General features: G+C 44.7%; 1 long non-coding RNA gene across 1 annotated transcript in view; it reads left to right on the forward strand.

The window, feature by feature from the left end:
* The first annotated feature begins 241 nt into the window (after nt 1-241).
* LOC128346618 (uncharacterized) overlaps nt 242-24031 on the forward strand; it is a 36332-nt gene continuing 12542 nt past the window's right edge. The window contains exons 1-2 of the long non-coding RNA XR_008317088.1: nt 242-420; nt 8031-8134. This is a non-coding gene — a long non-coding RNA (uncharacterized LOC128346618). The remainder of the gene's footprint in view (nt 421-8030; nt 8135-24031) is intronic.

The raw sequence follows: 24031 nt of genomic DNA on the forward strand, positions 1-24031 counted from the left end.
CTGAGCATATACCTGTTCCTGAACCAGGCTTTTTAGGGATGGAGGCTAGAGAGCTGAGTCAGATAGTAGTGACAAGAGATGATGTACTAAACTGTCTGGAAAAACTGAAAGCTAACAAATCACCAGGGCCGGATGGCATCCATCCAAGAGTCCTCAAAGAACTCAAACGTGAAATTGCTGACCTGCTTGCTAAAATTTTCAGCTTATCCCTGAAATTGGGCTCTGTACCAGAGGACTGGAGGACTGCAAATGTAACACCAATTTTCAAAAAGGGACCCGGAGGCGATCCGGGAAATTACAGGCCGGTTAGCCTAACGTCCGTTCCAGGCAAATTGATGGAAAGCATCCTCAAGGATAAAATTGTAAAGCACCTAGAAGAACAGGCCCTGCTGGGAATGAGCCAGCATGGCTTCCACAAAGGTAAATCTTGCCTCACCAACCTTTTGGACTTCTTTGAGGGTGTCAACGAGTGTGTGGATCAAGGTGATCCAGTTGACATAGTCTACCTGGACTTCCAAAAAGCTTTTGACAAAGTTCCTCATCAAAGATTCCTGAGGAAACTTAACAGTCATGGGATAAGGGGACAGGTACACGTGTGGATTGCTAACTGGCTGAAAGACAGGAAACAGAGGGTAGGTATAAATGGAGAGTTTTCACAATGGAGGGAAGTAAGAAGTGGGGTCCCCCAGGGATCTGTACTGGGACCGGTGCTTTTTAATTTATTCATAAATGATCTAGAAGCAGGGGTAAGTAGCGAGGTGGCCAAATTTGCAGATGATACCAAACTCTTCTGGGTAGTGAAATCCAAAACAGATTGCGAGCAGCTCCAAAAGGATCTCTCCAAACGGGGGTGGGCGACAAAATGGCAAATGCAGTTCAATGTTAGCAAGTGTAAAGTGATGCACATTGGGACGAAAAACCCCAACTTCAAGTATATGCTGATGGGATCCGAGCTGTCGGTGACGGACCAGGGGAGGGATCTTGGGGTCATGGTGGACAGCTCGTTGAAAGTGTCGACTCAATGTGCGGCAGCTGTGAAAAAGGCAAATTCAATGCTAGGGATCATTAGAAAGGGGGTTGAAAATAAAACGGCTAATATTATAATGCCCTTATACAAAACTATGGTGCGACCACACTTGGAGTACTGCGTACAATTCTGGTCACCACATCTTAAAAAGGATATTGTTGAACTGGAAAAGGTGCAGAAGAGGGCAACCAAGATGATCAGGGGCCTAGAGCACCTTTCTTACGAGGCAAGACTACAACACCTGGGGCTTTTTAGCTTAGAAAAAAGACGACTGCGGGGAGACCTGATAGAGGTCTATAAAATCATGCATAGTTTGGAGAATTTGGAGAGAGAGAAATTCTTTTCCCTCTCACACAACACTAGAACCAGGGGTCACTCCATGAAATTGATTGCCAGGAGGTGTAGGACCAAGAAACAGAAGTACTTTTTCACACAATGCGTGATCCACTTGTGGAACTCTCTGCCACAGGACGTAGTGACAGCCAACAACCTGGATGGCTTTAAGAGGGGTTTGGATAACTTCACGGAGGAGAGGTCCATCAATGGCTACTAGTCAGAGGGCTGTGGGCTACCTCCAGTCTCAAAAGGCAGGATGCCTCTGAGAACCAGTTGCAGGGGAGTAATGGCAGGAGAGAGGGCAGGCTCTCAGCTCCTGCCTGTGGCTTCCAGCAGCATCTGGTGGGCCACTGTGAGAAACAGGATGCTGGACTAGATGGGCCTTGGGCCTGATCCAGCAGGGCTGTTCTTATGTTCTTATGTTCAGTTGATCCAGGATGGTGCTGCAAGGATTCTCATGGGTCCAAGTTGATTCATGAGTGTTACACCCATCCTGTGGCAGCTTCACTGGTCACCTGTCCAATTCTGGGCTAGATTCAAGACGCTGGTATTGACCTTTAAAGTCCCACATGGATTGAGGCAGGGTACCGGTTGGACTGCATTTATCCATATGAACCTGCCAGGACCCTCCGCTCGTCATCTCAGGCCCTGCTCATGGGCCCACTGCTAACAGAGATTCAGTTGGTGGGGATAGAGACAGGACCTTTTCCATGTGGTCCCTCAGCTTTGGGATGCCCTCCCAGAAGAGCTTCACCGTGCTCCCTCCCTCAATTTTTTTTAAAACTAAAGACGTCTTTTTAAAGCGGCTTTTAATATGTTTTATCTGCTGCTTATATATGGTAGGTTTTTAAGGGTTTCTTTAAGTTTTTTAGTTCTTAGGGTTTTGTTTTTTTAAAAACTAAAAACGTTTAATTTGAAAAGTTCAAAATTTGTAATTTTAAATGTGGTTTTAGCTTGGTCTTTTAACTTGTTTAATATTATTGTTTTACTTCGTATTGTATCTATTTTATTAATGTTGTGAACCGCCCCAGGCAACAGTATACTGGAGGGGTTGGGTAAAAATATTTTATAAATAACTACATACATAGGAGTAAGATAAAGGGCATGCCAAAGATGTCTTGTTTTTCTCCATGTCTTAGATTTCTTTTGAAGAAATGTTACATTTCTTCTGAAGCAAAGATATGGGGAGGAGAAGGTTGGAATAGGGGCAGGGACCCACCTTCACTTTTGTCCCAGTCCAGTCTTGCTATGCCCCTGAGCCAGGACTTCACCCAGAAATCCTGTCTGCCCTTTTAAATGCCTCGAGGCAGCAGGCAGCTGCATCCTTCTGCCCTGTTCATCTACATTCACTGAAAAGGTGTAGAATGTTCTTTGTTTATTATTAAAGAACATTTACAGCTAACCCAGGGCTCCATGAGATCCCTGCTACTCCAGCATAATGAACACCACTGCTTCTTCCCACTTGCAGCTGAGGCTTTGCAAACTGAATTTCTTGGGGGAAAGGGGTCTTGACATCACATGGTATCCCCTGTTAAATTGGAAGGTGCTACAGGTTCAGTTTGCTTGTAATTAGGCACGGAATAAGTCCAACTATTTTCCATTGTGGGGGGAAATGGCTCAATTTGCTGAGTCCAATTATGAATTGGATGGAGTGGGAAGCAGAGGCGTATCTAGGGATAATAGTGCCTAGGGCAAGTACTGAAATTGCACCCCCTGTCCAAACATCTGACACCCATCTTTCTGATAACTTTACCATAATACCAGCTGAAAAATACAAGTCAAACTCCTTAATCTTTTAATATTTCAAAAACTATTTAGCAGTAGATGTAGCCAGACCAAAAAATGCTGGGAAACTACAAATTTCAGTATGCTGGGGCTCATGAAATACCCAAAGACTATGTGGAGGTGTACTTGGAAAACTAAACAGAAGTGCCTGTCTAATTCCCTACTATGCACTGTAGCATCACTATTAGATAAGTTTTAAAAATAAATGGAGAATTTGACTTTTCCCAGATACTCTGAAAATAATTAAAGGATATGCAGAGTAAACTGTGTCACTGCTTGGAATAAATTCTAGTATTTCAGAAAGACAGTTAAAATGAGAGAAAGAGAGCAAGAAACTCCCAATGGGCCTTAATACTAAGGATTTCACACTGATTCAAAGACAAACTCACCATTAATAGCCATATTATTAAGACATCACATTTAACTCACTTATCACAAGAAGTAAAGTAAGAGCAAATGAATACCATCCTAACTCATAAGCTTCAGCTCAGTATTCACAAGCCCTGATGCTCTGTACATAATGCCAAACTGAATATGTGTACAGTGACTTATATTATATAAAATTTATTCTGTAGCCCCTTTGGGGGGCTTCCTAAAGGCCGTGGGGGGTCTGCAAATGTTTCCCCTCCCCCCTCTGGCTTCTAGGGCCTCACAGGGGCCATTTGAGTATGTGCGGTAGCCATTTTTTAAAATAACTAGTTTTTTTAAAAAATGGCCGCTGAAAACAAAATGGCCACCAAGCATACTCAAATGGCCTCTGCGAGGCCTAGCATGGCCTAGGGCCTCACAGAGGCCATTTGAGCATGTGCGGTGGCCATTTTGTTTTCAGCAGCCATTTTTTTTAAAAAATTAATTTTTAAAAATGGCGCCCCCTTCAAGTGGTGTCCGGGGCACGTGCCCTGCCTGCTCTGCCCTAGATACGCCCCTGGTGGGAAGGCGTATGTGATTTCTCTAGCTAGGGTGGTGAATTGTGTTGCTATTAAAATATTAAATTCTACATCCAGGTAACCCAAATTTTGTTCCAGTAAAGCTGGATTCTGTACCCTGGATAAATCATGGCAATTGTTTACAGATGGATACAGGTTGAGTATCCCTTATCCAAACTGCTTGGTACCAGAAGTGTTCTGGATTTTGGTTTTTTCCGGATTTTGGAATATTTGCAGAATGAGATATCTTGGGGATGGGATCCAAGTGTAATCACAAAAGCTTACTGTATTTTTTTTAAAGATTTTATTTAAAGTATAAAAACAAGCATTAAAATTACAATAACTACAGGTAGCTGTAAATGTAATGAAAACAGGCACCAACAGAGTGCCAAAACAGATGCCAACAGAGCAGGCGCCAAACTGAGCAGGGAGTGGAGGAGGAGGGCTTTCCCTTTCCCCTCTAGTGACAAAGTGAGAACATCAAAAACATTAAAAAGCTTCACAATAAAAACAGAGCCGCAACTAGAGAGAATTACAGACAAAACCCCTGTCGCTAACAGCCTTCTGAAATAAGTAAGTTTTGACTGCATGTTTAAAAGCAGCAAAATTGGGAATCTGCGTGCGAGTGAGCTGAGGCATTTTGTTTTTGTTACGGCATGGTGTCCGGATTTTGGAGCATTCCAGATTTTGGATGTCTGGATAAGGGATACTCAACCTGTACAACTGCACAATTTATTCCGCAGAGTATCTGTTTTGCACAATTATTTTCCTAGTCATCATGGGGAGAAGCAAAAAACTCTGTTGTGTTTTAATGTTCTTCCCCCTATGCAATTGCCTGTTCTAGCTTTTGAGAGTTCAGCATACAGCAGCCTTGCTCGGGACTCTGAGCAAATATTTGCAGCCGTGAGGCAGAAACTTGTTTTAAAATGAAAGCTGAGAAATGTGTGCCCAATAACAGACTCTGTGTTTCTACCAAATCATGGCATCAACATGGCCCTAAGCAGAGCTTGTGCTTGTGTTTGCTAAGTGTGCTTGTGCTTGCTAAGTGTGTCTCCAATGATGTGGATTTGCTCTTTCCTCCTCTTCAGAGCAGATTAACCGTGGCCCCTGGGGCTTCAGTACCTGAACAAGCAACCTTAAATGCATACATTCATTGGCACACATGGTAAAGAGTACTTCCAAATGGAGGCAACTCTCTTTTCTCAAAAAATAGATATAGGGGGCCCAATCGTAATTGGGCCCATAGCATTCAGGGAGAGGAAGGTTAACCATTTCCCCTGGTCCCATGCTCCTGCCAAAAATGCCTACCCCTCCAAAGCAGCTATTTGTACCTAAAGTGGGTATTTGCAGAAAATAGCTCTATGCAGCAGTCCTGATTAGGACTGGATTGGTCATGGCTGTTTGGGGGAGCACATCTCCAAACATTTATCCATGTTTTGATGGATTATTCATTCATTCATTCATTCATTTGAAACATTTAATATACCGCCCACTCCAAAGACTCTGGGCAGTGCACAAAAACTTACAGAACAAGACAGCATTAAAATTACATTCTAAATTAAAAACTAAAGTAACTAACAAAAAGAAAAAACCAAATAGGTAAACTACAGGTTAAAAGCCTGGCGAAAAAGAAAAGTCTTCAATAGAGATTTAAAAATCAATAAGGAAGGAGTCAAACAAATCTGAAGGGGAAGGGAGTTCCAGAGAAGAGGGGCAGCAACCGAAAAGGCCATTTCACTATGTAGTTTGAGCCTTAGTCAAATTTGATATCTACAGTTGCCACATGGCAAACTGGACCAAGCAGGACTCTCATATTGCCCCACAGCAGGTGAAAGGGGAGGAGTGACAAGACTGGAAGAACAATTCGACAGGAGGCAAATTTTCTGTGGTTGACATACAAAAAAAGGGTGCAGTGAAAAAGCAGCAAAAAGGTTAACAGAAACTCCCAATTAACAGTACCGGTGCAGCAGAGAAGCGGCAACTTTTGACACCCCCTTTCCAGGAAGAGGCAGAAATCTCTCTCAGCCCCATCTGGAGAGCTTTCTGGGGAAGGGGAGGGCATCAAAAGTTATCTTTTCCTTGCTGCACCAGCGCAGTTAGTTGGGAATTTCTGTTAGCCCACTCTCATGCTTTACTGGTACATCTATGCTCTGTATGTCAGTTTATGGCTTTAAGGATGCTAACAAGACAGAACAATTTTTGAGATAGTGACATGGCAACCCACATTTCATTATATTAAATTTCATAGTACATTATATAGAAACTAGCAGACCCGGCACAGAACGTCTGCGCCCTCTTCCCCTGGGTGTCTCTGATGTCCGCCCGTCCCGCTCCTCCCCCTGTTTTCTGGCCGGCTTTCAAGCCGGCCCGTCCCCTCCCCTTCTGCCGCTGCCTCCTCACCATGGCGGCCGGGCCCGCGGCTACCTCCTCACTGCTGCTGCCTCCCCACCATGGCTGGGCCCACCGCCGGCACCTCCCCGCTGCAGTTGGGCCCGCTGCCACCGTCTCCCCGCCACAGCCAGGCCGCTGCCACCTCCCTGCCGCCGCTTTTGGGCCCGCCACCACCACCGGGCCGGCCACTGCCGCCTCCATCTGCCCGCTGCAGCTGGGCCCATTGCCGCCGCCACCTCCCCAACTTGGCTGGGCCCGTCGCCACCTCGCCTGCTTCTCCTCGCTGCCATGAGTCCAGCGAACAGCAGCCAACCAGCGCCCAGCCAATCAGGTGCCTTGCCACATCCTTACGCATGGTTGGTGGCTGGCTAAGATAATTTCTGCACCCTCTTCCCCCGGGCATCTCTGATGCCCACCCAGCCTGCTCCCCCCTCAGTTTCTGGCCAGCTTTCAAGCCAGCCCGTCCCCTCCCCTTCTGCTGCCGCCTCCTCACCCTGGCGGCCGGGCCCGCTGCTGCCTCCTCGCTGCTGTTGCCTCCCCACCGTGGCAGGGCCCACCGCCACCAACTCCCTGCCGCGGTTGGGCTCGTCGTCACTGTCTCCCCACTACCACCTCCCCACCGCCGCCGCCACCGCCACCGTCTCCCCACCACCGCCATCTCCCCACCGCACCCGCGCCCACCACTGTCACCTCCCCAACTTGGTCGGGCCTGTCACCGCCTCGCCTGCTAAGATAATTTCTGCGCCCTCTTCCCCTGGGCATCTCTGACGCCCACCTGGCCCGCTATCCCCCCTGGTCCCCTCCTCTTCTGCTGCCGCCTCCTCACCCTGGCGGCCAAGCTCGTTGCTGCCTCACTGCTGCTGCCTCCCCACCAGCGGCCAGCCGAGCCTGCCTCCTCAGGCTGTTTTGTAGCCTGCCAATACCACCCGCTGCCATTTTTTCTTGCCCGCAACTCTCGCCCTTCGGTGGCGGAACTCTCACAACGTGTCGTGAGAATTCCGCCCCCAAATCCAGGACACGCATGCCAGCTAAGAGAATTAAATGTATAGATGATACATTGCTTAGATGTTCATATTTAAATGAGGTTCAGGCATAAGGGGAAAGCTAATGTGCTGTCTATGGATTGGGGGGGGAATCAATGTTGATTTGATTCTGTGGAGGAAAGGATGCAGCTTGCCAGAGGAAGTGGAGATATCTTTGGTATACACACATGGCAAAGCCAAGCCATATGTACATAATAAATAGAAATTTGCAAATATTCCAAAGCCACAAAAACATAGCATGCTCCTTCTAAGTAATTATCACCACCTGCCTTTTCCTCTTACTGAAAACATCATGTCACCACTTTTTAGCACAAAAATTAATGGAGCCAATCACGGAAAGCTATAAACAAAATTGACTCACAAACACCTGTGCCTCATTACATTTTTCAGAACAGAAAAAGCAAATATGTGTAAAACTTTGCATTTTAAATAGTGCTGATATTCACCTACTGTTTAACTATAAGTTTGCAAGTGTTTAAAAATAAATATTTTCTTTTTCCTCCACCATTTTTCAAATCACAGGATCTTGAGAATAAAAACGAAATGGAGGCACCATTGATCTCAATAAACAGGACTTCTCAGCCATGTACTCCTAGGTGGGTCTTTTAAAAACAAAATATTGGAAGGTAGGAATTCTCCATTGCTTTACTTTCTTCAGTTCATTTGTGAATCCCCCTGCTACATTTAGCAGTGTCCATGAGCTCACTGATAAACTGCAATAAGATTCATTTGCATGGTGATGTTTTAAGATGCAAGAACACAAGTGCAAATTACTAAAACTCCACACAGAAAGCATCATGATGCAGTCATACATACAGTATGAAAAGCTGCTTTCAATGGCCTTTCTAGGAGCCATGATTTCTGTAGAAAACCATGTATGTTTTGGTGTGGTGGTCAGAGACAGTCAGCTCCCATGCTGAGAAACAGTGGCTGACATTCCGTGCAACCAGGGCTACTGCACAACATAAAAGGCAGCCCTGACAGTGTTGCACAATTGGGACTGGGGCAGCTACAGAATGACTTAAAACAACTTCCAAAAGTTGTGCAGAAACTTTTGACCAAATAGAATGACCAAAAACAACTTCCAAATTGTGCAGTGCTACTTCCTTTGGAAACAATGGCTGGCACGATGCATGGATTACTGCCTCCATAAGGCTCGACCATAGGGCTACTGTGGACTTCAAAGGCAGCCCTCATGCTGCTTTGAAGCAATAATGTTACCGACTCCGACTTTACTGACCCCAACCTTCTGAAGGGTCCAAAAGGACTTGAATTGACATTTGTTATTTCAGATCTGACCCAACCCAATCTGAATTGGTTTTTTTCCAATCATGCCCAGGCATAGTGTGTATATCCACATAACCTCATGAATCCCATTTTTTAAACAAGTCTGTTCCTCTTTCAAATAAAATGACTACACTAGACACCTTTTTTTTGGCTCTTATTGATTTGTAAAACCGTTACAGACGTCAAAATTAAACAAGCCACCAATGCTAGATCACAGCTAGTGCCATGGTAGCAGTGAGGCCAGGCCAGGGGTTGGGATTCCATTGTTCCAATGACACGATTGACTCTACAGAGCCTTAGTAGTCATCTGGTACTCAAGAAAGAGTTGTAATTTCCCAAGAACTTAAAATTGTTGGTTGCAAGCAGTGGCGCTCTTATCCCTGGACTTCGGGGCTGAAGTCCAGAGCCTGCACACTCCTTGGGGGCCCCCAAATCCTCTTTATTCTGTGCTTGGTAGTGTGGTCACTGCTACCCACACTGTGCTGGGCAGCTGAGTGTGATTGTGACCTGTGCATGATGCTTTAGAGACAGAGGGGTGAGTGGAGAAAGAAATATGTGGGATGGGGATATGTTAAAGGCCTTTGGGGGGGCTCCAAAGGCAATGATGCTTAACTTGCAGTGGGCCTCTAGCCGGTGGGGGGGGGGCGGCGGGCTCCAAAGGCCTTTAGGTCCAGGCTCCAAAATTACCTAGGTGCTCCTCTGGTTACAAGTGATCTCTCCATCACACGAGCAGAACTTTGAGGGAAGATGTGTCGTCTCTGTGCGGAAAGTGAGAGGAAATGTGCATTTGTTGCATGGTGAAAAGATTGTCTGGGAAACCCTTTAGGGTTGCTGGTAGCAGTCATTTCCACACAAAAATTAGTCTGAGTTTCCTAGCATTTCTGAGTCTTGCAGTCATCCTGCAAAGTTGGAGAAAGATTAAAGAGCCTCTTTGCCCAAAGCCAAGAATATTCAACTGTCGCTTCCAGCAAGGATGTCAGGAAGCCACAACTGTAGAAACAGGGGTGGCGGGGGGGAGGGAGGAGTGTCATGCAGTATTTTAGACAGGCACTAGCACTTTGTAAACAAGCTATTAAATATATGAATCATGTACCTCATTCATCTCAAAATGTTCAACCTATGCTGACAGAGTTTTGTAACACTGAATAAATTAGGAGTGCATTTGGCATGTGGAGCTGTTCCCTCCTTCACTTTCTCTCAAAAACAACACCCCTCATCTGCCTGATTATTCAGTTATTTCTGGTGGGTTTTTGTGTGTTTTTTGGTCTGTCAAGAGCTTTCTTTTTTCATAAATTATAGGTGAAAAGGATATTTAGACGGAATTTAAACTAACTGAATTATTTAGAATACAGATGCCAGGCGCAAATGCATAATTTATTCAGAAGCTGTATAATGCAGATTTAAGTAGCTAGTGCCTGGTGGTGGTGGGGTGCCTCTCTCTCCCCTTATTGGGAGACCAAATTATTGAGCTGCAAATACTCCTGTGGATATGGCCAGCATCAGGACCTGTGACACAGGCCACAGGAGGGATTTCTGGTTATGTCTTCAGTGTAGCTTCTTTGTCTGTGAGAGAAATGCTCGTTGTCATCACTCAGGGTGCAGACACAGAAATTGAGTTTGAAGAGCAGTCACTGTGGGCTTTAAAACAAACAAAAAACCCACCAGTAGTATGAACCCAGCTTTCCCATTTGCATGACAGACATGTGTACCAACAAGTCAATCACTGCTTTACCCATCTGTCTTGCCCTTCCCGGCATACTTCAGACAGTCCTTTAGCCAAGGGATGTCTTTCTCAGCCCATCCCCCTCCCCCATTGAAGCTGAACCACTTTTGCAGAGCAAAAACCTGTGAAACTGGGATATTGGTCTATGACCGCAATAAAGGATGACTGACTGTGAAACTGGTTTTTGCAGAGCTTGCAGCAGGAAAGAAAAATGTGTGTTTGTTTACCAAGTGTGGACGCACTATCAACCTCTCTTCATCTGCCATTATTCTCATTGGTGAAACCTAGGCAACAGGTGATATTCCACTACATTCAACAGGGAGATTTAAGACCTTACACCAGAGAAAATGTTGTAATGAACTGAAAGAATTTAGCTCGCTTCTGGCATTCAAATTGGACATGTGTGGTGATGGGAGTGCACCAGCAAACCATACCCCCTGGTGCCAGCATCCTCCATGGTTATGGCTTCTACTGCCCCTGCATTCAGTGCAATGACAAGCACTTAATGCGGGCAGAGATCCACCCCATTTTAAAGTACCCTGGGTGACCAAGGCTCATAATAAAAATCAGACATCCAGTCTAAGGAAGTGCCAGTGCTGCATGAGAAGTGCTGCTGTATTCCCAACTTGCACAGCACCAGTGCCCATATGTGGCAAGGGGAATTTTGATGACCTCCCCTTCACCCAGAAGTGCTCTGTGCCACATTAAAATATGTCCCTATTAAGGGCTACGTGACTCCCCATAGACATATTTTCATGTGAAACAGAACGCTTCTGGGGAAATGAGACGTAATTGAAATCTCCCCCCCACCACACACACACACACACAGTGAGTGCAATGTGAGAAGCAGTGTTGCTCCTCACATTTCACTAGCATTTAGATGGGATGTCAGCCACAGGGATGCTGTCTCCACACATTCAGTGCTTGCCTTTGCAGACAAGTGCTTATCAGGAGGCAGAAAGGTGTGTGGCCACAGAAGATGCCAGTACTGAGGGAGTGGCTAGCCAGTGTGCTCCTGCTTGTACCCTCAGACAGTCATCATCCATGGATGATGAACACCTGAGCAGAACTTATAAGTTATTTCAAACTCATTTGTGACTCTGGATATTCAATTAGTTATTGGTCTTGCATGAAATGAACAGATACCATGGTACAATGAATGCACACTCAGTTTATGGTAGGGAAATGCATGGAATGGGATTCACATTCCATTCAGAGCTCAGAATGGAACGCAAATGTATGGAATGTTCTGTTGGAACAAGTTCTTGATGGAACATGCTTGGAAAATTTCGAGTGTTCCAAGTGCCATTTTGGAGGGCTGTTTCCCCCTTGCTGACTGGTTTTGGCACTGGCTTCCGATTGGCTTGCAGTTTTCTTGCTTCTTGGTTGGCTTGTTATCACACAAATCAAGTTATGGAGCTTGGAACACTTGAAACTTTCTAACTCGGAATGGGGTTGTTCCATTTTGAACTTGAAACAGGCCCTTCATTTGAAGGGTGTTCTGTTCTGAGCTTGAAACACTCAGAACGGCCCATTTCAAGTCGTAGCTCAGGGACCACTGAGCTATGGTCCCATCCTAAACTGTGGGCTGGAAGCTCTAATGAACTGAGACGTAATCTTGACAATATGAGAGTACTATTAATCAGTAAAAAAGCTTAAAACATTCTACACATCCCTAGTTTATGGTAACTGTGAGTCTTTTCCTACACTCTGCTTTCTGTTCCATAACCAGTAACCAATCCAAAAGGACTTGTCTTCTTATTCATTGTTTGCTAAATTCATAAAGCTGCTGGGGATGGTTGTTCAGATATTTTGTTTATGGTGCCACCAGTGTTTAGGTAATGCCCAGCTCCATCTCACTTTGACTACCGAGCTCAGGGAGGTGGTGGACAAAGGATTGTAGGAAACCGCTTTAGGCTGTCTCATACTATTGGTTTATCTAGCTCTGTATTGTCTACACTGGCAGCGGCTCTCCAAGGTTCCAGGCAGGACTCTTCCCAGCTCTACCAAAAAATGCAAGAGACTGAACCTGGGACAACTTGGGTAGAAGCTCTACCACTGAGCTATGGTCCCATCCTAAACTGTGGGCTGGAAGCTCTAATGAACTGAGATGTAATCTTGACAAGATGGGAGTACTGTTAAGTCAGTAAAAAAGCCAGTTGGGGAGAGGCAGTGCAGCCTGTTCTGAAAAGGGTAGCACTCCCTCTCAAGGAACAGGTGTGCAGCCTGGGATCCTCATGGACCCTGTATTGCTTCAGGATGCTCAAGTAGCTACTGTGATGAGAGGTGCACTAACTAAAGCTACAACCCTTCCTAGCTACACTCCTTATTAGAGAAAACAGATCTGGCCACTGTGACTTATGTCTTGGTTACATTGCTTCTTTATTACTTTAATAAACTCCACAATGGGCCACCCTTGAAGAGAATTTGGAACCGAAGCTAGTACAGACCTGTTATACTAATACCAGATTATTGAGAGCCACCCAGCTGCAGCATATCTTGCTTTTAATGAACAATGCACTGGCCACCAATTTTTTCTGGACTCAGTTCTAGGACCAGAAAACCTTGATATAGTTAGAACCCTGAATATATTTAGAGCCCTAAATGGTCTGAGCTCTAGTTATTAGATGGACTCCCCCTGCTCACTGATCTACCCACCTTACAAGGTGATCAGAGAAGAGCTGCTCTGCATGCCTAACGAGGAGCAGCTGTTATGCACCTGGTACAGGGCTTTTGTGTCCCCACACTGCAGAATGCTCTCTGAGAGGATCTGTATTCTATTCCTTCTCTTCTGACTTTTTGTAAATGCCTGAAGACCCTCCGCTTCAGACATGCCTTTGAGTAAAGGGGATGATTTGATTCATTCTGCATCTATCTGGTCCATTGCTGTATTCATTTGTCAAGATGCTGACTTTGTTACTGCTTTTATTGTTTCTAAATTGTTTTATATATTTTGATATGTCTTTCATGCTGTACAGCATAAAAGACATATCAAGCATTTTGGGTATGCTACCTGGCGAAAAGTAGTTTTTACATGCTATAAATACATAAGTATACTTAGGAGACCTCAGTGAGCGATTTTGTGAAATATTTTTCAAAGTGCAAGCATGTACCAGATAACCTTTGTCTATATGTGCACCAATGCTCTCAACAAATTTCAAAATTTTAGTAAGGCTTCTTTTTGCAGATTACATTCTGGTTCTTCCTTAACAAGGCTTATTCTTTATATATTTATTAATTAGTGGCCAACATGAGGAAAATTACTTATTGCCTAACATCCCTTTAATATCAATGGGACTACTTTGAGTAACTTTTGTCATCATGCCAGCCAATTTACCTTGAACAGATAGGCTGACAGGTCTGTAAATTCCTTACTTCCCTTGGATTGGTGTTATACTGGCAAATGTGGGGTGGGGGTGTTACATTGGGTATCTTCCAATGTTCTAAAATTGAAGCTTTTTTTAAAGTGATGGCACAGACATTTGTTGGAAAATTACCATTTTCAAATTTGTGGTCTTTATGTTGTCTGGTCCCAGGTGTTTTTTAGATCAATTTTTAGCTTGCAAGTCAGCCCTAGAACTTTTTCTCTGTAAGCTCTTGTTGGTTTTATTCACCAAATGCTGTCCTCAAAAATAGTGGCTTATGCACTAGGATCTTTTCCAGTATTTTCTAGAGTGAAGAACAATTCATTTAGCAAGGAATTCATAAATGACACTAGTCTTCTCTTGTTCATATTATTGGCAAGAAAGGGATCTCTCCCTACAGGCATGTCAACTCCAGATTCAATCAAGTTTGTCACTTGGGTGTGAGAAAAGAGAAACTTTTGTTGGAAAAAACAACACACCAGGCTAATCACCTCAAAATCGTTATTATTTAATTACATCTCATCTTTGTACAAGTATGCAAGGTAGCTATGAATAATAAAATAATTTCCCATACACCAGGTATAAAAATACATCAAAATAAGAATGATAAAAGCAGCTAATGCAGCAGTATAAAAGCTGCATTATGGCAGTGGTTCTAACACAGTGATTCTCAAACTTGGGTCCTCAGGTATTATTGGACTTCAACTCCCATAATCCCCAACCAAAGGCCACTGAGGCTGGGGATTATGGGAGTTGAAGTCCAATAACACCTGAGGACCCAAGTTTGAGAATCCCTGGTCTAGATGATCAGTTTCCTCCAAGACTGTCTGGAACTGAGAGGCCACCATTTTCTCAATTATCTTGCCCAACCATGGAAGGTTGAAGACAGGCCTATATTTGCTTAAATCTGAAGGGTCCAGTGCAGGCTTCCTCCGCTCCATACTGTCTGCAATGCTTTTTGACATCTAGATGAAACCCTTGGGAGAGATCATCAGGAGATTTGGTGAACGGTGATATCTGTATGCTGATGACACCCAAATCGATTTCTCCATGTCAACATCATCAGGAGAAGGCATAACCTCCCTAAATGCCTGCCAGGAGGCAATGCTGGGGTGGGCGAGGGAATAACAAACTGAGACCGAATCTAAATAAGACAGAACTTGGGAGACAATTTTGATCTGCTGGTTCTGGATGGGGTCACGCTCCCCCAGAAGGAACAAGTACACAGTCTGGGGGTGCTTCTGAATCCAAACCTCTCCCTCATGTCTCAAGTTGGGGCAGTGGTCAGAGGTGCTTTCTATCAGATTTGGCTGATATGCCAGCTGTTGCTGTTTCTTGAGATAAATGACCTCAGAACATTGGTACATATGCTGGTAGCCTCCAGAATTGACTACTACAGTGAATGTGTTCTATGTGGGGCTGCCTTTGTACATAGTCCCAAAACTGCAGATAGTACAGAATATGGCAGCCAGGTTGGTCTCTGGGTCATCTCGAAGAGACCATATTGCTCCTAATATTGAAGGAACGAAAATGGATACCAATAATTTTCTGGGCAAAATACAAGGTGCTGGTTATAACCTATAAAGCCCTAAACTGACAACATTACTACAACATTTGCTGACAACATTACTACAAACAAAATGATCTAGTTCATGGCTGAAGTTTTTGCAAGCGAAGTTCTTCCTAAAGAACTAGTGACTGTCAATGGGACACAGCTTACCTCATTTGAAGTGGAGCTATATTTGCATAACCATGGGATAAAACACAATGTTCTTTCCTTATACCATCCTTAAGAGAATGGCTTAGTGGAAAAAATGAACATGTTAATGAAGGAAAGTTTACAACTGGTTACTATGCAACAACAACCCTGAAAAGAGGCAATCCATGAAACTCCATATCAAACTACTCCTCATTCTACTATAGGAAAATCACCATTTGAACTGCTGAGAGGATGTAGAGCTACCATCAAACATACCCAATAGCAACAACTGATGGGGCTTGCCATGCCACCTCACCCTGTGGATGTAGAGATTCATGATTGGGTAGGGGAGAAACAAAAATATAAATTGTATGTGTATCAGAGCCGGCAGAGGGCCCATCAGAGCCTGTAACAGAGCCGGCAGTCATATGGGTGGCTAATCTGGTTGCCTAGGGCTGCCTCCCTGCTCGTCTGTGGGGAGAGCGGGCTAAGCCCGCTCTCCCCACTAACCCTCTCAAAGAGGATCTCGCTGATCGTGAGACCCACCTCAGGATGTGAAACCTTCATTTCAGGTGGGGAATTTGTTCAAGTATGGTTGCCTTATAAAGTGACAAAGGGATGTTCTCAATATTCTGGACCAAAACAAATATTCCAAGGAGATTCTGTCGGATGGAAAGAAATGCTATAGTTTGAGGCTTTCCAGTATGTTCTAACAGATGGGCTTGATGAGGAATAACAAACTGAGGCCGAATCCAGATAAGATGGAGGTACTTATTGTGTGGGGTCGGAACTTGGGATTTTGATCTGCCAGTTTTTGATGGAGTCACACTCCCCCAGAAGGAACTGGTACGCAGTCTGGGAGTGCTTCTGGATCCGAACTTTTCCCTGGTATCCCAGGTTGAGGTAGTGGTCAGAGGTGCTTTCTATCAGCTTCGGCTGATATGCCAGCTGCGTCCATTTCTTGAGATGAAAGACCTCAGAATGATGGTACATATGCTGGTAACTTCCATACCAGACTACTGCAATGCGTTCTATGTGGGACTGCCTTTGTACGTAGTCTGGAAACTGCAGATAGTACAAAATGCGATGGCCAGGTTGGTCTCTAGGTCATCTTGGAAAGATCATACCACTCCTGTTTTGAAAGAGCTACACTACCAATACGTTTCCATGTAAAATGCAAGGTGCTGGTAATTACCTATAAAGCCTTAAACAGCTTAGGCCCTGGGTTTTAAAGGGAATGTCTTCTTCACCATGAGCCCCATTGCCTGTTGATATCTTCTGGAAAGGCACATCTACAGTTGTCACCAGCTCATCTGGTGGCTGCTTGGGGACGGGCCTTCTCTGTTGCTGCCCCTGGGCTTTGGAATGTATTCCCTGTTGAGATAAGAGGGGCCCCCCCCATCTCTGGCAACTTTTAAAAAGGCACTGAAGACATATTTGTTCACCCAGGCTTTTAAATAGTAGTTTTAATACTTTTAATGTTGGGTTTTAAATGATTTTAATGTTAATGATTTTAATGTTTCTATGATTTTAATTGTAAACCACCCAGGGACACAAGTTTTATAGATGCAAGGCAGTATAGGAATATGTCAAAATAAAATGAAAGAAAGAAAGAAAAAAGAAAGACACACACCCACACCCACACACACACACACAGGGCTTCAGCAAAGGTGCAAGTTAAGCCCCAATACTTTTAAAACCCGGTGGCTGTGGAAGCAGCATCACCATATTTATTCCCATTACCATAAATGGGAATAAAAGCAGTAATGTTGCTTCTGCAGCTGCTGAGTTATAGCCGGTGGCAGGTGCAGCAGCTGGTGGGCCTTTCTGTCCTGTGTGTTGGTGGTGGTGGATGCTCCATGGGCAAATGGGCCAGACCTCCTTTCCCTGCTGCATCCCTCGGGCAGAGCAGTGGCGGCGAGAGTCACTGTGCAGCAGAGAGGATGAATCAGGCAGGCATCTGAGCGGAATGTGGGCACCTTCTGCTATCCATTCAGGCACTGATCACGGCCATTGTTACACATGGCCGATGTGGGAACCTGAGCTGCATCTCTGGCAAGAGATAAATAGCCCCTAACAGCGCCTCATTGCCAGGGGATCACCTCCAATTGTACGCGGCGGATGCTCCCAGGTCAGTGTTGCTCTCTTTCCTGCAATCAGCCATCGCTTGTTCCCTTGGCCTCCCATGTAGGTATGGATAATAGTCAGTGCTACAAGAAGCAAGAGCTCAGGGCTTTGTGGACACAGACATTTGGAGGCCCCCAAAGATTTCTTCTTTAAATTTTTTGAAGGGGAGCCTTGTGATGGGTGGGGCTTGTGTTGGGGGGGCCCTCCAAAGCCTTCAGGTCCAGGTGCCAAAATCACCTAGGTTCACCACTGGATAATTTTAAGCCTGGTTTAAAATGGAACTGGGCTGAAATGAAAGCAGTTGTGGGGGCCAGTCGTGTAGCAAGGTTGGAGTGGGCCAAGGGACTAAAAGTGAACATGGGCTTTGTCTCTCCCCCCCCCACCCCGCATCCCTATATATTTGTTGCAGAAAAACTGTAAGGGCATGATGAAAACAAGATTCTTAGCATGCCTTTCTCTCTCGTCTATGCATATACTATTACACCCTCTTCATAGAGGCATATACTTTCACACACTTACTTGTGCACACATATTCCCCTAGCTCAGAAACATTGTTAACATATATGCCTAAGACTGTGACCTGATATTTGCATACATACAACCCTAGCAATGTTCCTATCCCTATTTGTCCATTTGTGCTCTCTCTCTCTCTCTCTCTCTCTCTCTCTCTCTCTCTCTCTCTCAGCACATATACAAACCATTTCTTCCCAAGCATGCAGTCTTGGGAGACATAGTTTAGAGTTACCACAACCCAGCAAGGGGGTCTGAAACTCATCAAAGTTGCTCCAGGGACTCTGGAGACCACATGAGGAGAAGTGAGAAAGGACTTGACTTTTGAGGGCTGGCAAAATATGTACACCAAGGACAACAAAATGAGCCATGGCCAGAGGTAGCCCTATGCTTCCAAAAATGAGAAGCACTGGAAATAACTCAGTCCATACTTCTGAGAAGTTCCTCACATGTCTTCATATGGCAGCTTGCACTAGAAAGAATGTACATGTGTAGATACTCTGCTGGAAAATTGAACATGCACTAAAATAATGAGAGGCCTGGGTTTAAAGTATAAATAGGCTTTGATTTTGAAAGTGGGGGTTATGATTTCATAGTGAACACAGAGGTGCAGCTAGGTAATTTTAGACCCTGGACCTAATGGCGGGGACTCCTTGCAAAAGAAGCATCCTCTCCCTCTATACACAGACACAGACACACACTCCTCCTCCACATACCAGAATGCTCAAGAAAAGGTTGGAATTTTTAAATTATTTTTCGAAGAAATTCTGAATGTATTCTTCACTAACCTGCAAATGCTAAATTTTGCATGGACAATCCTGCTATTTAAATTAGCTGAATGCACTACTTTTTACACCAGAATACATTCATGGAAAGGTTGAATGTATTTATTTTGTATTTTCATAAGAGATTCTGAACATACCTACTGATACCCGACTTTGCATGGACAATACTGCCACTCTCTCGTCTTCCTCTCTTCCTTGCAGAGGTGTTGCTAGGTACTTAAAAGATCTGGGGCATGGGCCCATGGGGCTTGGCTGAGACCCACAGCCTCCCCACATCTTGACAAATTATTGCATGCTCCCCAAAGGTATCCAACAGTAGTTTCTGTGAACTACATTTAAGCAGAAAATATGTGACTACAGGATATGTCAAGCAGAAGAAAACATCACAGTTTGCTATTAATTTAGTTTTATATATCCATCAATTTGATTTCAAATAGGACAACAGAATAACATGCATAGAGTTACCCTTAGTTTTTACAGATAAGTATTTCAAAGTCAAGAGAGCTTTTTTAAAAGCACTTTACTGTGATTTGATTTGCAAAGCCTTATTTTGAAGAAAGTTTATAAAAGAGAGGTACTTTTGGTGATGGAGGATGGAAAAATGTTTAATGTTCATTTTAGCAATTTGTGAAGCTACTTTCAAGAAGTTTGGGTATGTTAGTCCAGAACAAGCTTATAAAAGACACTGTATGTACGTTATTTATATACCGTTACAAGCACAAATCAGAATAAAATAGTCAGTAAATATTATAAGGAGAAAAATTGGGATAGAGGACCATGTTCTCATGTATTTTGTTATGTAAGCCATTTTGAGAACTGTGTTCCCCCCCCAAAAAAAAGCAGTATATAAATATTTTTATAATGTAATGCAAATACATGTGGAAAAAACCCACACACAACAGAATAAAGCTATAAGCAGTTTAGTATCTTAAAATCCCCACACATAATTAATCAAAAGGCAGGGGGGATACAGAAACAGATCAATTTTCTTAGAGCATTTTTCTTCCTTCTTATTATTTTAAATACTTTTTGTAGTGACTAATTTCCTCACATCCACCTAATGGCACAGCGGGGAAGCAACCAGCCCAGAGAGCAGGAGGCTGTTGGTTCGAATTCCTGCTGGTGTGTTTCCCAGAATATGGGAATCTCCTATATTGGGCAGCAGCAATATAGGAAGGTGCTGAAAGGCATCATCTCATACTGAATGGGAGACAGCAATGGTAAACCCCTCGTGTTCTCTACCAAGAAAACCACATGGCTCTGTGGTCGCCAGGAGTCAACACCGACTGGACAGCACAACCTTTCCTTTCCTAATTTCTCACAAGAAGGCATTCTATTGGGGTGGGGGAGGGTTTCTTACAAGATTGTATTAGAAATGTTTTGGCTTACACTTGGCACCTGAAAATGATTTTTTTAAGTTTAAAAACCTCTCCCCCCCACACACACACACAGATGGGGAAGAAAGTGTGTGTTTGTACATGGGGGGGGGATCTCTCTCACACACATATACAAACACTATAGCGTTTTTTAAACACTATACAGTTCCAATTGGTGTGAAGGGTAGGTGGGGAAGAAACAAACACACAGGCTTTCAAATGCGCGCACACACATACAAGTTCATGGGGGGAGGGAGAAACACAGTGACTTAAGCAAAGGGAACAAATCTCTCAGACACAAGTTTTTAATCTTTACTTGCTTTTCCACATGGCTGCTTTGCTCTGCATTGGCATTCAAATGCCAAGTGAGGGGGGCGGGGAGAGCATGAGGGGCAGAACTCCAGGTGAGCCAATTAGGCAGCTGCTGTTGGTGTGAGAAAGCAGGGCAGGAAAGGAAGATGATTAACCCTTCCCTCCCCCATCGCTGCTAATTTCTGCAAAGAGGAGGAACTCCACTTTGGCAGAGAGATGCCAGTCTTTTTTATGTGGGGGAGTGAGCAGAGCCTCTGGGACTCCCAGAAGTGCCTAGGACTCTGCTGGCCCAGGGAATGTGTCCTCCCTTGCTCTATTATAGCTATGCCCTTGGTGGAGGGAGGCTCAATAGGTCCTTTCCCAGACAGCAAGCTTTATCACAGATTTTCTTGGAGGCTTTACTGTGAGTTCGAAGTCGCCCCCCAAAAAATGACGCAAAAAGTGGATTTTTGTAACCCCGGATATAAATCGGGCTACACTCTAATGCCCAATGAAAAACCCAAATTGCATGTGAAGTGCTCCCTGATAGCTCGCAGAGACTTTGTGGTAAATTTGGCCAATATGTAAATTCACCCCTTCCATTCCAGAGGATATGTGAACTAAAAGCTGGGTGTGAAAAATTTCCTTGTGAGACCCTGAAAAGTTATTTGCCCTTGGGGAGAGAGGGCTTACCTAACACAGAGATGTTGGCGTACAGAGGTTTTTGGGTTTTTGTTTGTTTGTTTGCTTGCTTGCTTGAAACCTCCCCCACCCCTTTTAATAACATTGCAGGCAGTGACTGAAGCATTTAGCATCAGCTTTCTCACTCATCTGGTGCCATTTTCTTTCTCAGAACACACCAGGGAATGATGCAGAAACATTTCCCAATGCAATCTGGAAAAGGAAACAGTGCTGACTGGGTGAAAAAAACAGTGTTTAGCACTGTGGCCAGTGGCCACAGTGTTGTAAAACAAAAATGTTTAAAAGTTTAAAAAAATACCACCATATACTTTTGCCTCCTACGTTAGGAATGGCTGCCCCCACTCAAAGGGTTAATTTTGAAGCAACTGTAGTGGGCCCCTATGAAGCCCCCGAGTTCTCTCCCCTACTCCCTCCCCCCCAAAAAAACACTAGGAGCAAGAATGGAGGAGCATTTTGAGTCAAACCTAATTAAAACATGGATCCAAGAAGGTGCAATGGAATAAAATATACTTCAAAAGACAGGTTGTGAAAGGGCCAGACATGCTTCATTTGGAAGTAGAAGACACAAAGGAAAGTCTCTGCCATAGAGCACAGCTCCTGGGCAGGTTCATATGATCCCAAACTTTATAGGGCTTTAAAAGTCAAAGCCAGCACTTTGAACTGAGCCTGGAAGCAAATTCATAATCAATGTAGAAGACAGAGAATTAGTACAATTGTCAACGATTCAGCATCAGTCTGAAACCTGTGGACTTTCAAGGGCAGCTCGGTGCAGAGCTCATTGCATTAATCTGACGTGGAAGAGACAAGTCTATGAATAACTAAGGCCAGGTCTAATTTCTCTAAGAAAGGCTGCAGTTGGCACAGAAAGACGGAGATGATTAAAAACACTCATGGCCACTGCTGCTCCATGAACATCCAGGAGCAGGCTTGGGTCCAGGAGCACTCCTAAACTGCAAACCTGCTGCTTCGGATGTTTAATCACATCAAAAACAGGTTGATTCCCAGATCATTCAAATGCTTGGGAAGGGCCATAGATCAGTGGTAGAGCACATGATACAGAAGACGCCAGCTTCAATCCATGGAATCCCTGGGTAAAGCAGGGGAAGACCCTTGTATAAGCCCTGAAGATTCACTGCTCATCAGTTTAGATAATGCTGACCTGGATGGACCAGTGGTCAGACACCATATATAACAGCATCCAATGTTCCTACCAGATCCACCAGCCAACAGTACATCTGTCTTATTTGGATTAAACTTTGGGTTTTTTGCCCTCATTCAGTCCAAAAAACCCAACAGGAAGGACCAGGGTAACCTCAAAATGGTACCCACCCCACAGTACACAGAGTCAATCCAGAAAGGTCGCATGATCAATTGCTGAGAGATCTGGGAGAATCAACAACAAGATAGCACTCTCCCTGTTGATCTTCCCAGCACAAGTCATTCACCAGTTGTTGGTGACAAAGGTGATTTCAGTACCAAGACTTGGTTGAAAGCCTGAATGGCTCAAAATAACTTGCTTCATTCTCAAAAACCTAAAGCTGGTTTGCCACCACTTGCATGTATTACTAAAACATGAAGAAGCTGTTCACACAAGCAGCCCGGCCAGGGTTTGCACAGCCTTACTCAGGTGGGGCTGATCGTGTGGAGCACCAGGATTGAGCCTGATCCTGGCACTGCCCTGCTGGTAGCCCAAGGTTCTTACCCAGGCCATTACCAAGGGAGAAGGATGCAAGCACACCCTTCAGCTTGGGCACCCAGCCATGTGACTGCTTGGTCTGCCTGCAGTCCAAGCAGCCACAGAGCTAGGTGCCTAGAAAACAGAATCCTGGTGCTGCCCTGCTGGGTAGCCTGAGGTTCTTACCCAGGCTATTACCAAGGCAGAAGGGCATGAGCATGCCCTTCCACCTTGGTACATGGTAATGTGTCCGCTTGGCCTGCCTGCAGCCCGAGCAGCCACAAAAAAGGATGCCTAGAGCACCATACTCCTCAGGTGGTGTATTGTGGGATGTGGAAGGCCATGGCCTGCTTTCCCCCCTGCTCCCATACTGCTCTTGGACCCACCACATGCTAATCATGTGGGTGCATGGTGCTGGTAAGCCTGAGAGCAGCTTATATCATATGGAGGAAGGCAGGATGGCTCCTGCCTGTACCCAGCCCTCCCCTGGCCGAGTAATCTTAGATCGTGTGAATGAACTTGAAGTCTCTGTTTTTCTTAAAGGAGCCCTACAAGTACTCAAAGAACTCTATTTGGAAGCACTGGGAAGGACTATATTTCCCAACAGTCTGTGTACACTTTCTAAGATGATGCTAGGGCTTGCAAAGGAGCCCCACCAGCTCTGGAGAAAGTGCAGCACTGTGCAGTGGGTATTGTCACTTCTGCATGGGACCAGGACAGCTGTGCAGAGTATTTGGTTTCAGATGAAACTTTGCACAGGCCTAATAAATAATTCATCAGGGAGCTGCACTCAGGGTCAATGGGAGCTGGCACTGGCTCCTGGGCCTTGCAATGAAGAGCACTTCCCTATATCATGGCAGATATGTTTGAAAGGTCCAATAAGAAGGGGATTACGTATCTGTATATGAATTAACAATAATTATCTTTGAAGGGAAGCATTCTTCTTTCAGCTGATGCCTTCAATTAGCTGCTTTGTAGCTGTA

The sequence above is a fragment of the Hemicordylus capensis genome, chromosome 2, assembly GCF_027244095.1.
Source record: "Hemicordylus capensis ecotype Gifberg chromosome 2, rHemCap1.1.pri, whole genome shotgun sequence".
Lineage (NCBI taxonomy): Eukaryota > Metazoa > Chordata > Lepidosauria > Squamata > Cordylidae > Hemicordylus > Hemicordylus capensis.